We start from the raw sequence: 12,815 nt of genomic DNA, 5'->3' as shown, positions 1-12,815 counted from the left end.
AAGCGATCTGATTGGTTGCTATGGGCAACTGGGCAAGTTTTCCTCTGCACAGGTTTTGATAAATCTCCCCCATAGTTTCCAATACACACTATTTATATAGCTATTGTCTGCAACAAATGTATAAAATAGTGGGCAACGTTTACAGAAACAAGGAACAAATAATGTAGTGTTCTCATGCATTAAAATATCCATTCACCTTAAAGGGGTACTCCATCCAGAAGCTAAATTACTAGATACTCATAGTATAATTACGTGACCTATTTCCGCTGCCAATAAAACAAATTGATGTTTTCAAGTTTTTATGACACTGGAGTGGCATGTATAGATTTTTATGACTGGAACGCTAAAATGCAGCATTTCCTAACCGCTGCGCTTCCAGCTGTTGCAAAACTACAACTCCCAGCATGCCCGGACAGCCAACGGCTGTCCGGGCATGCTGGGAGTTGTAGTTTTGCCAAAAAACTGAAGGCACACCAGTTGTAAAGCACTGTTCTTATGTCTTAAGACAGCTTGACGTAAATGGGGACGCAATGGCAGCATAAATTGAAAAATTCTTGCTGCCTGTTATTTTCCAAACAATACCTCACAAATGGTATGCCGATTATCTGCCGGTTATTCATTGTTGTATTCTATAATGGCATAGAGACACACCACTACAATATGGCACCTGGAAATGATATGCCCTTGGGGGGACATGTATCATTATTTGTGCATGGTAGAAGCAGTTTACCCCTTTTGCCGAATTCTAAATTATGCGCAGAAGTGCTAAATTTATCAATCAAGCGCAATGAGTTTCATAAATTGCAGGCAAATACAGTAATCTCCTCAAACAACTCTTTGAAAAATAGAATCGATGATTTAGAGCATCTTGCTACGTCAAGTCCCAGATGGCTTATATTTGCATTAATAAAAAGGAAAAGTACGCAGTTAATAAATCCGTGCGTACTATAGATGTTACTCCACTCTATCAGAATGTACGCAAAAAAAGACGCAAAAAAACAGCTTATAATTGCGCAATAATTTACAAACAAAAACGGTGTAAATGCTTTGATACATGTCCCCCTTTGATTCTATACAGACTAAGAAATTCCTCTGGGTGGACTGAATCAGTCGGCGCTAGGACTGCACGGATATTGCCCTTACTTATAGCCGGCAATGCATTTTGTTTGATATTCCGCTGAAACGGATGGCGGATCAATTTTAGTTGTGTTCCTGCCCCCATTCATCGTATCAATCGGTATCAATCTATCCTTTTAACAGGAGCAGTGGACCCCATTCACTTTTATGGTCAAACAGAGTCACCTCTAGTGTTGCATGCACTATTTTAACCTGTAAAAGACGCAGGGCGTAAATTTACAACCTTTGGCGTAAAGGACTAAATGAACCAGGAGCATTAAGTAACTTTGAAGTGAGCCCAGGCGCTGCCGTCTCTCTCTAGAGCAGTGAGTGTAAGCTACCATCAGTAGCCGGTGAAGTGAAAAAAACTGTGACCCATAGCCGAATGTGACCTGAGCTCCTGGGCTCAGCGCTCTCAGCGCTTCTCAGTGCTGATCGCTGTTAGGGGTTAGGATTAGGGGTTAGGGTTATGATTAGGGGTTTGGGTTAGGATTAGGGGTAAGGGTTAGGATTAGGGGTTAGGGTTATGATTAGGGGTTAGGGTTATGATTAGGGGTAAGGGTTAGAATTAGGGGTTAGGATTAGGAGTAAAGGACAGGGTTAGGGGTTAGGATTAGAGATGACGTTAGAATTAGGGGTAAGGGTTATGATTAGGCGTTAGGATTAGGCATAGGGGTTAGGATTAGACGTTAGGGTGTGAGAGGGAGTCGGCTATAAAGCAGAAAAGTGTGTCCCTGTGCAGAGGGTCACGTTCCATTACAGGGACACAGTTTTCTTCATTACACCGGAAACATGCAGCTAATGACGGGCAACACGGTGTCTAAAGTGAAAGTAAAAGTTCCCGGCTAGCTCTAAAATGGTGGAGGAGGGTACCCTTACTTGCCTCCTACTGCCGATCTCACAGGCTATATCAGTGGATCTCCGATCTCACTGTATAATTCTATGCCTAGGGCATAGAGTGAATGAAATCTAATTATTGCATATAAACATTTCCTATGGAGACTGAAAAAGTGTAAAAATAAATAAATAAAAAAAAGGGGGGATATTGATCATTGCCTTTAGAGCTGTTTTGTTTTCTATATGGTGCAGTTTAGGCACAGTGGGGGTTTTTTGCAACTTCTTTGCGTCTTTTCAAATAGACATACTTCACAATGTTGACTTGCAGTACACCATGTATCCTTTTCACTACGCAGTGGTCATGTATTTATCAACTGCGACTTTTGTGAAAAGTTGCACATCTTTGGGCAAACACTTCCCAAAAGTCGCAAAAACACACCAACACAGACCTAGCTAAGCTTTTTGGTGTGTGTAAAAAAGTTGCAAAATTTTGCATAACGTGTAAACCAGAGAAATTCCAGGAAATGTTTAACTGCACAACATTTATTAAATACCCTGCATCCATTTAAATGGACACTATTATTAAAACACATTTTTGCTATAGCACTCCTTATGGTAAATAAAAAAAAATCTTTCTGATGTACTTTGCTAAAAAAAAAAAATGAAGTTTTCTATGTTTTATAAGTGTTAAAAATAAGCTGCCATTAGGTGTCTCTCCCCACTTGTCCAGAGCACATACCCCCCCCCCCCATCTCTTGCACAGACTTTGGACTCCTACTGGCCTGCCAGGAAATGCAGCCTGGAGTGCTGATGGGGTGGGGTGCAGCCTTAGCCAATCACACACTGAACTGCTATGGGCTGTGTGTATCAGAATGAGGGAGGAAGTTCTCCCCTGTATGGCTTCAGATGATGTCACGCCTGCTGGGGAATGCCCCTTTCCAGTCTGCGAATCTGAGTGTACAGAAAATACAGAGCAATATCAAGGTAGAAAACTAACAAATAATAAAAATAAACGAATAAGAGTAAGGGGGGGGGGGGGGTATCATGATGGGGGCAGGGAACTGGGAGGATTATGAAATTTAACAAGATCATGAGAGGTGCTCTTTAATCAATTTGGTGCACCTATACATTACCGGTACACAAAAAAATATGTAAAAAAATGCTTTACCTACACCAATGATAAATGTCCCCCATTGTCTCTATTATTATACAAAGCCCCCAACCCTAATAAAAGATAAAATCACTCTTATTTTCCCATTTTACAAAAAAATTATAAAAAAATCAATAACACTACAGATCACGGTGCAAAAACACATCATTGTATACAGAAAAATAAGTTATAGGGGTCAGAAAGTTGTAGGACAGTTCTATGGATGCCAATTTTGCTTAAAGGGGTACTCCCGTGGAAAACTTTTTTTTTTTTAAATCAACTGGTGCCAGAAAGTTAAACAGATTTGTAAATCACTTCTATTAAAAAATCTTAATCCTTCCAGTACTTTTTAGGGTCTGTATACTAAAGAGAAATCCAAAAAGAACGGAACTGTCCAGAGAAGCATATGTTTGCTATGGGGATTTTCTTCTTCTCTGGACAGTACCTAAAATGGACAGCAGAGATCAGCAGAGAGCACTGTGGTCAGGACATCACAGGAAATGCATTTCTTTTTTGATTTCTCTTTAATATACAGCCCCTAAAAAGTACTGGAAGGATTAAGATTTTTTTAATAGAAGTGATTTACAAATCTGTTTAACTTTCTGGCACCAGTTTATTTTAAATAAAAAAGTTTTCCACGGGAGTACCCCTTTAAAAAAAAATTTGAAAAACCATATAAATTGTGTATTGCTTTAAAGAGTACCTGTCATCACAAAAACTTTTATATGTTGTTAATTAATGTATTAGAAACAACTTTCTAATACCATGTCATACATTTTTTTTAGATTTACATACCGTATTTATTTTGACTTGTAAAAACTGACCACTAGGGGTCTCCCTACATGTCCCAGCCGACCCAGTCCCTACATGTCCCAGCCGACTCACATGTCCCTACATGCTGTTCCATGATAGTACCTGTACTAATAAACAGATCGCCACGGGTGTCACTCCTGATACCTGATGCGATCGTCCATAATATAGCGGAGATGCGGAGCAGCTCTATACAGCGTTCGCATCTCTGCTCTGTACCCGGGGCCGTCCAGTGATGTGAATAGAAATTCACATCACTCATACATATTTTACACACAGAGTGGGGATTAGCCGGATGGTTGCAGCCAATCACAGCTCTGAGGGAAATATGAATGAGTGATGTTCTATTCATATCACTGGCCAGCCGGAGTATAGTGCAGAGATGTGAGCGCTGTAGAGAGCCGCTCCATATCTCTGCAATAGATAGGACGATCGCATCGGGTGTCAGGAGTGAAAGCCGCTGTGATCTATCCTTAACTGCAGGCACTACTAATTCCAACATGGAGCACACTCTGCTCATTGCTGGGAGCTGTAGTACCTGCATTAATAGACAGATCGCATCGAGTGTAACTTCTGACACCTGTTGCAATCTGTCTATTCATGCAGGTACTACAGCTCTCAACATTGAGCAGAGTGTGCTCCATGTTGGGAGCAGTAGTACCTACAGTTAAGGAAAGATCACAGTGGATGTCACTCCTGACACCAGTTGTGATCCTCCTGTATAATGTAAAGATGCACTAACGTATATATACACCTATTCATATTTCCCACAAAGAGTTGTGATAGGCTGGAACTATCTGGCCAATCACAGCTCTCTGCAGGAAATATGAATAGGTGAATATATACGGCAGTGCAGGGGACCATAGAAGTCCGGCCGCATCTATACATTATACATGAGGATCGCAGTGATTGTCAGAAGTGACATGGGTAATCTGTCAATTAGTACATGTACTACTACTCCCATCATGTAACAGTCTGTTCCATGCTGGGAGTAGTAGTACTACCTAAAAAATGTAAAAAATAAAGAAAAAAAAGGGAAAAACACACACGCTACATTTTATTATTGTTGGCTACATTTTTTGTGCCCTGCCCGCACACATAAATTGATCCCTGTTTAAAAATTAATAAAAATTTAGTTATAAAAAAGATACATTTCGGTAAATACAATTTTTTCCATCACTACTGTATCTTTTTTTTTTATTATTATTTTTTTTAATGGTACCCTACGAAACTTTATTAAAAAAAGGTATCTCCATCACTTTTTTGGATCACAAAAGTCCAAAAAAGAATAAAAACCGCCTGAAAAACAACAAAGTTAAAACCCACATGGCACGAGAATACACCCTTAGGACAAAATATACAGAGAGAAACACCTACAGATACCTACAGCCCTTCATAGGGTTGTTTATTCAATCATGCTCCCGATGGATTTCTGACCATTACTGTTCCACTGCCACCTGCTCCGGCAACATGTGTGTCCAATCCCACCCGCTCCTGTTAACATGCCCCCCAATCTTCCTGTGCCATTTTAGTTCCTCCCTACTCCCCCCATGCCATTTTAATTCCACCCCTCACCTCCCCTGTGCCAGTTTAATATCCCTCCCACCCCTTTGCTATTTTAATGCCCCCCATCCACTCGCTCTTCTTCTTCTTCCTTTGATCCGATTGCTGTTTCTCACTTGTCCTGTGTCCTCCGGCAGGCTCAGGTTTAGGGTCTCGGTGTGTTCAATGTCCTCTGCACCGTATTGACGAGCAACATTCTCCCGCTCTGCAGCGTGATGTCAGGGGCATCACTTGTCATTTAATGTGGCCACGGAGCCAGCAGTCTGTTGAGGATCTGCAGCACGGGCCACAGCCACTTTAACCCCTTCAGGACGGAGCCCATTTTGGCCTTAAGGACCGGAGCGTTTTTTGCACATCTGACCACTGTCACTTTAAACATTAATAACTCTGGAATGCTTTTAGTTATCATTCTGATTCCGAGATTGTTTTTTCGTGACATATTCTTCTTTAACATAGTGGTACATTTTTGTCGATACTTGCATCCTTTCTTGGTGAAAAATCCGTAAATTTGATGAAAAATTTGAAAATTTAGCATTTTTCTAACTTTGAAGCTCTCTGCTTGTAAGGAAAATGGATATTACGAATACATTTTTTTTGGTTCACATATACAATATGTCTACTTTATGTTTGCATCATAAAATTTACGTGTTTTTAGTTTTGGAAGACACCAGAGGGCTTCAACGGTCAGCAGCAATTTTCCGATTTTTCACAAAATTTTCAAACTCAGTATTTTTCAGGGACCAGTTCAGGTTTGAAGTGGATTTGAAGCGTCTTCATATTAGAAATACCCCATAAATGACCCCATTATAAAAACTACACCCCCCAAAGTATTCAAAATGACATTCAGTCAGCGTTTTAACCCTTTAGGTGTTTCACACGAATAGCAGCAAAGTGAAGGAGAAAATTCACAATCTTCATTTTTTACACTCGCATGTTCTTGTAGACCCAATTTTTGAATTTTTACAAGGGGTAAAAGGACAAAATTTTTACTTGTATTTGTAGCCCAATTTCTCTCGAGTAAGCACATACCTCATATGTCTATGTAAAGTGTTCGGCGGGCGCAGTAGAGGGCTCAGAAGGGAAGGAGCGACAAGGGGATTTTGGAGAGTACGTTTTTCTGAAATGGTTTTTGGGGGGCATGTTACCTTTAGGAAGCCCTTATGGTGCCAGAACAGCAAAAAAAAACCCACATGGCATACCATTTTGGAAACTAGACCCCTCGGGGAATGTAACATGGGATAAAGTGAACCTTAATACCCCACAGGTGTTTCACGACTTTTGCAAATGTAAAAAAAAAAAAAAAAATTTTTACCTAAAATGCTTGTTTTCCCAAAATTTTTTTATTTTTAAATAGGGTAATAGCAGAAAATACCCCTAAAAATTTGAAGCCCAATTTCTCCCGATTCAGAAAACACCCCATATGGGGGTGAAAAGTGCTCTGCTGGCGCACTAAAGGTCTCGGAAGAGAAGCAGTCACATTTGGCTTTTTGAACGCAAATTTTTCTCTGGGGGCATGCCGCATTTAGGAAGCCCCTATGGTGCCAGAACAGCAAAAAAAAAAACCACATACCATTTTGGAAACTAGACCCCTCGGGGAACATAACAAGGGGTTAAGTGAACCTTTATACCCCACAGGTGTTTCACGACTTTTGCATATGTAAAAAAAAAAAATTTTTTTTACCTAAAATGCTTGTTTTCCCAAAAATTTTTCATTTTTAAAAAGGGTAAAAGCAGAAAATACCCCCCAAAATTTGTAACACAATTTCTCCCGAGTACGGCGATACCCCATATGTGACCCTAAACTGTTGCCTTGAAATACGACAGGGCTCCAAAGTGAGAGCGCCATGCGCATTTGAGGCCTAAATTAGGGATTGCATAGGGGTGGACATAGGGGTATTCTACACCAGTGATTCCCAAACAGGGTGCCTCCAGCTGTTGCAAAACTCCCAGCATGCCTGGACAGTCAACGGCTATCTGGCAATACTGGGAGTTGTTTTGCAACAGCTGGAGGCTCCGTTCTGGAAACAGTGGCGTACCAGACGTTTTTCATTTTTATTGGGGAGGGGAGGGGGGCTGTATAGGGGTATGTGTATACGTAGTGTTTTTTACTTTTTATTTTATTTTTTGTGTTAGTGTAGTGTAGTGTTTTTAGGGTACAGTCGCACAGGCGGGGGTTCACAGTAGTTTCTCGCTGGCAATTTGAGCTGCAGCAGAAAGTTTGCGGCAGCTCAAATTTGCAGCCACATACTTACTGTAATCCTCCGCCCATGTGAGTGTACCCTGTACGTTCACATTGGGGGGGGGGGGGACATCCAGCTGTTGCATAACTACAACTCCCAGCATGCCCGTTGGCTGTCGGTGACTGCTGAGAGTTGCAGTTTTGCAACAACTGTAGGCACACTGGTTATGTATCACTGAGTTTGTGACCTAACTCAGTGTTTCACAACCAGTGTGCCTCCAGCTGTTGCAAAACTACAACTCCCAGCATGTACGGTGCATGGTGTACGGTGACTGCTGAGAGTTGTAGTTTGCAACAGCTGGAGGCACACCGGTCGTGAAACACTGAGTTAGGTAACAGCCTTCAGCTGTTGCAAAACTACAACTCTCAGCAGTCACCGACAGCCAACGGGCATGCTGGGAGTTGTAGTTATGCAACCAGCAGATGCACCACTACAACTCCCAGCATGCACTTTAGCTGTTTGTGCAAGCTGGGAGTTGTAGTTAGACAACAGCTGAAGGTACACTTTTCCATAGAAAGAATGTGCTTCCAGCTGTTGCAAAACCATAAGTCCCAGCATGCCCATAAGGGAATGCTGGGAGTTGTGGTGGTCTGCCTCCTGCTGTTGCATAACTACAGCTCCCAGCATGCCCTTTTTGCATGCTGGGAGCTGTTGCTAAGCAACAGCAGGAGGCTGTCACTCACCTCCAACGATCCAGACGCTGCAGGTCAGTCCCGCCGCCGCAGCTGCTCCTGGGGCCCCGATCCCAACAGGGGCGCCGGGGATCGGGGTCCCCAGCACCCGGGGTGCACGTCCCGCACCCGCTCATGTCCTCCAGAAGAGGGGCGGAGCGGGTGCGGGAGTGACACCCGCAGCAGGCGCCCTGATTGGTTGGCCGGTAATCCGGCCGACGAATCAGGGCGATCGTGAGGTGGCACCAGTGCCACCTCACCCCTGCAGGCTCTGGCTGTTCGGGGCCGTCAGAGACGGCCCCGAACAGCCAGTAATTCCGTGTCACCGGGTCACTGGAGACCCGATTGACCCGGAATCGCCGCAGATCGCTGGACTGAATTGTCCAGCGATCTGCGGCGATCGCCGACATGGGGGGACATAATGACCCCCCTGGGCGATATGCCGGGATGCCTGCTGAACGATTTCAGCAGGCATCCGGCTCCGGTCCCCAACCGGCTAGCGGTGGGGGCCGGAATTCCCACGGGCGTATGGATACGCCCTCGGTCCTTAAGGACTCGGGATGCAGGGCGTATCCATACGCCCTATGTCCTGAAGAGGTTAAAGGGGTATTCCAGGCAAAACCTTTTTATATATATATATATATATATATATATATATATATATTCAACTGGCTCCGGAAAGTTAAACAGATTTGTAAATTAATTCTATTAAAAAATCTTAATCCTTCCAATAGTTATTAGCTTCTGAAGTTTTCTGTCTAACTGCTCAATGATGATGTCACGTCCCGGAGCTGTGCATGATGGGAGAATATCCGCATAGGAACTGCACAGCTCCCAGGACGTGAGTCATCAGAGAGCGGTTAGACAGAAAACAACAACTCAACTTCAGAAGCTAATAACTATTGGAAGGATTAAGATTTTTTATTAGAAGTAATTTACAAATCTCTTTAACTTTTCGGAGCCAGTTGATATATAAAAAAAGTTTTGGCCTGAAATACCCCTTTAAATCAGTCAGCAGCACAGAGTTTGCAGCCTATCATAGAGCGGTCTGCTTCCACCTGCAGTAGCCTAATTCAAGGCTGCATGTTTTTCATTGGGTCCCGTGGGATCCCAATTCAAATGCAGAGCTCTATTACAGTGTTAACACATTAAAGGGTTACTCCGGTGAAAACCTTTTTTCTTTTAAATCAACTGGCCCCGGAAAGTTAAACAGATTTTTACATTACTTCTATTAAACAATCTTAATCCTTCCTGTACTTATTAGCTGCTGAATACTACAGAGGAAATTCTTTTCTTTTTGGAATGCTCTCTGATGACATCACGAGCACAGTGCTCTCTGCTGACATTATTATAATAATAAGTCTTTATTTATTGTTGACCTTACTGGGATTTGAACCCAAGGCCCCAGCACTGCAAGGCAGCAGTGCTAACCACTAAGCCACCACGCTGCCCTTAGCATCCACCTGCTATGCACGGTTGCTAAAATGGACAGAAATGTCAGCAGAGAGAACTGTGCTCGTGATGTCATCAGTGTTCCAAAAAGAAAGGAATTTCCTCTGTAGCATTCAGCAGCTAATAATTACTGGAAGGATTAAGATTTTTTAATAGAAGTAATTTACAAATATGTTTAACTTTCTGGCACCAGTTGATTTAAGAGAAAAAAGGTTTTCACCAGAGTACCCCTTTAAAGAGAAACTGACAGCTGTTCACCCACACTAAACCCAATATACTGGGTTATAGTGCAGGTAAACAGATTAATAATGCAGGGTCTTGTACAGTAATAAGAGCAGTAGGTGCAGAGTTACAGTGGGGCAAAAAAGTATTTAGTCAGCTACCAATTGTGCAAGTTCTCCCACTTAAAAAGATGAGAGAGGCCTGTAATTTTCATCATAGGTATACCTCAACTGTGAGAGACATAGGGAGAAAAAAAATCCATAACATAGTCCTCCACTCGTTACTGTATTAATGGCACCTGTTTGAACTTGTTATCAGTATAAAAGACACCTGTCCACAACCTCAAACAGTCACACTCCAAACTCCACTATGGCCAAGACCAAAGAGCTGTTGAAGGACACCAGAAACAAAATTGTAGACCTGCCCCAGGCTGGTAAGACTGAATCTGCAATAGGCAAGCATCTTGATGTGAAGAAATCAACTATGGGAGCAATTGTTAGAAAATGGAAGACATACAAGACCACTGATAATCTCCCTCGATCTGGGGCTCCACGCAAGATCTCACCCCATTGTGTCAAAATTATCACAAGAACGGTGAGCAAAAATCCCAGAACCACACAGGGGGACCTAGTGAATGACCTGCAGAGAGCTGGGACAAAGGAACAAAGGCTACCATCATTAACACACTACGCCGCCAGAGACTCAAATCATGCAGTGCCAGACGTGTCCCCCTTCTTAAGCCAGTACATATCTGGGCCTGTCTGAAGTTTGCTAAAGAGCATTTTGATGATCCAGAAAAGTATTGGAAGAATGTCATATGGTCAGATGAAACCAAAGTAAAACTTTTTGGTAAAAACTCAACTCGTCGTGTTTGGAGAAAGCATAGGGGTGGAAACAGCATGCTTTGGGGCTGTTTTCCTGCTAAGGGACCAGGACGACTGATCCGTGTAAAGGAAAGTAAGGAATGGGGCCATGTATCATGAGATTTTGAGTGAAAACCTCCTTCCAGTATCAAGGGCATTGAAGATGAAACATAACTGGGTCTTTCAGCATGACAATGATCCCAAACACGCCACCCAGGCAATGAAGGAGTGGCTTCGTAAGAAGCATTTCAAGGTCCTGGAGTGGCCTAGCAAGTCTCCAGATCTCAACCCAATAGAAAACCTTTGGAGGGAGTTGAATGTCTGTGTTGCCCAGCGACAGCCCCAACACATCACTGCTCTGGAGGAGATCTGCATGGAGTAATGCGCCAAAATACCAGCAACAGTGTGTGAAAACCTTGTGAAGACTTACAGAAAATGTTTGACATCTGTCATTGCCAACAAAGGGAATATTGTGTTGAGATCAACTATTGTTATTGAGCAAATACTTATTTTCCACCATAATTTGCAAATAAATTCTTTAAAAATCAGACAATGTGATTTATTTTATGGATTTTTTTTCATTATATCTCTCATAGTTGAGGTATACCTATGATGAAAGTTACAGACCTCTCTCATCTTTTTAAGTGGGAGAACTTGCACAATTGGTGGCTGACTAAATACTTTTTTGCCACACTGTATGTGTCTTCATTCTTCAAGCTGTATTGAAGAATGTGTATGTATATGAATATGCTTATGGCTTCTGAGAGTGAGCACTCGCTTCCAGCAGTCATTTGTATATTTATTACAGGGTGGGCCGGACAGGGAATATGGAGGAGACAGGTGAACGTGACCAGCCGGCACCCCACCTCCATTGTACAGAGCTGTGCAATGCGGCTTGAAGAAAGAAGACACACACCTGCTCGTATTACTGTAAGTGATCCCGTATTTTAAAGCTGTTAACCCGCACTATAAGTACAGGTGAACAGCTGTCAGTTTCTCTTTAACCACTTAAGGACCCAGGGCATACCTGTACGTCCTGAGTCCGCTCCCTTTCTATAATGCGGGGCCACGGCATGGCCCCGCGTCATAGCGGGTCAGGCTAATAGCGCACTCGGCACTGATCATGGTGCTGCGCACTATTAACCCTTTAGACGTGGCTTTCAAAGTTGATCGCCGCTTCTAAAGTGAAAGTAAACTACTCCCGGCTAGCTCAATGGGCTGTTCGGGACCGCCGCAGCTAAATTGTGGCATCCTGAACAGCTGGAGGACACAAGGAGGGTCCTTACCTGCCTCCTGCGTGTCCGATCGCCGGATGACTGCTCTGTGCCTGAGATCCAGGCATGAGCAGTCAAGTGGCAGAATCATTAATCAATGTTATCCAATGGGATAACAATGATCAATGTAAAAGATTAGTATCAGTGTGTGCAGTGTTATCGCCCCTGCGCAGATCATTTAATCACCCTCCCCTTTTCCCATAAAAAAAAGTGTAAATAAAAATAAACATATGTGGTATCACCGTGTGCGGAAATGTTTGAATCCTAACATATATCATTAATTAAACCTGCATGGTCAATGGCGTACGCGCAAAAAAATTCCAAAGTCCAAAATAGCGTATTTTTGGTCACTTTTCATATCATGAAAAAATGAATAAAAAGTGATTAAAAAGTCAGATCAATACAAAAATGGTACCGCTAAAAACTTCAGATCAGGGCGCAAAAAATGCTCTCATACTGCCCAGTACGCAGAAAAATAAAAACGTTATAGGGGTCAGAAGATGAGAATTTTAAACTTATAAATTTCCTGCATGTAGTTATGATTTTTTCCAGAAGTACGACAAAATCAAACTTATATGTAGGCTATCATTTTAATCGTATGGACTTACAGAATAAAG

The 12,815-nt window shown here is 42.5% G+C and overlaps 1 protein-coding gene across 8 annotated transcripts in view; it reads left to right on the top strand.

Moving 5' to 3' along the window:
- NLRC5 (NLR family CARD domain containing 5) overlaps positions 1–12,815 on the top strand; it is a 247,515-nt gene that overhangs the window by 1,230 nt on the left and 233,470 nt on the right. The window contains exon 1 of one of the 8 annotated variants that reach the window (XM_056526172.1): positions 4–52. The exons of the other annotated variants lie outside the window; for them this stretch is intronic. The gene's annotated coding sequence lies outside the window, so the exon portion shown is untranslated. Of the gene's footprint in view, positions 1–3; positions 53–12,815 lie in introns of those variants that run through there. 8 annotated transcript variants of the gene reach the window in all.

This window comes from Hyla sarda, chromosome 6 (genome assembly GCF_029499605.1).
Source record: "Hyla sarda isolate aHylSar1 chromosome 6, aHylSar1.hap1, whole genome shotgun sequence".
Classification (NCBI taxonomy): domain Eukaryota; kingdom Metazoa; phylum Chordata; class Amphibia; order Anura; family Hylidae; genus Hyla; species Hyla sarda.
Note: the sequence above shows the minus strand (reverse complement) of the source record. Positions and strands in the feature narration are given on the sequence as shown.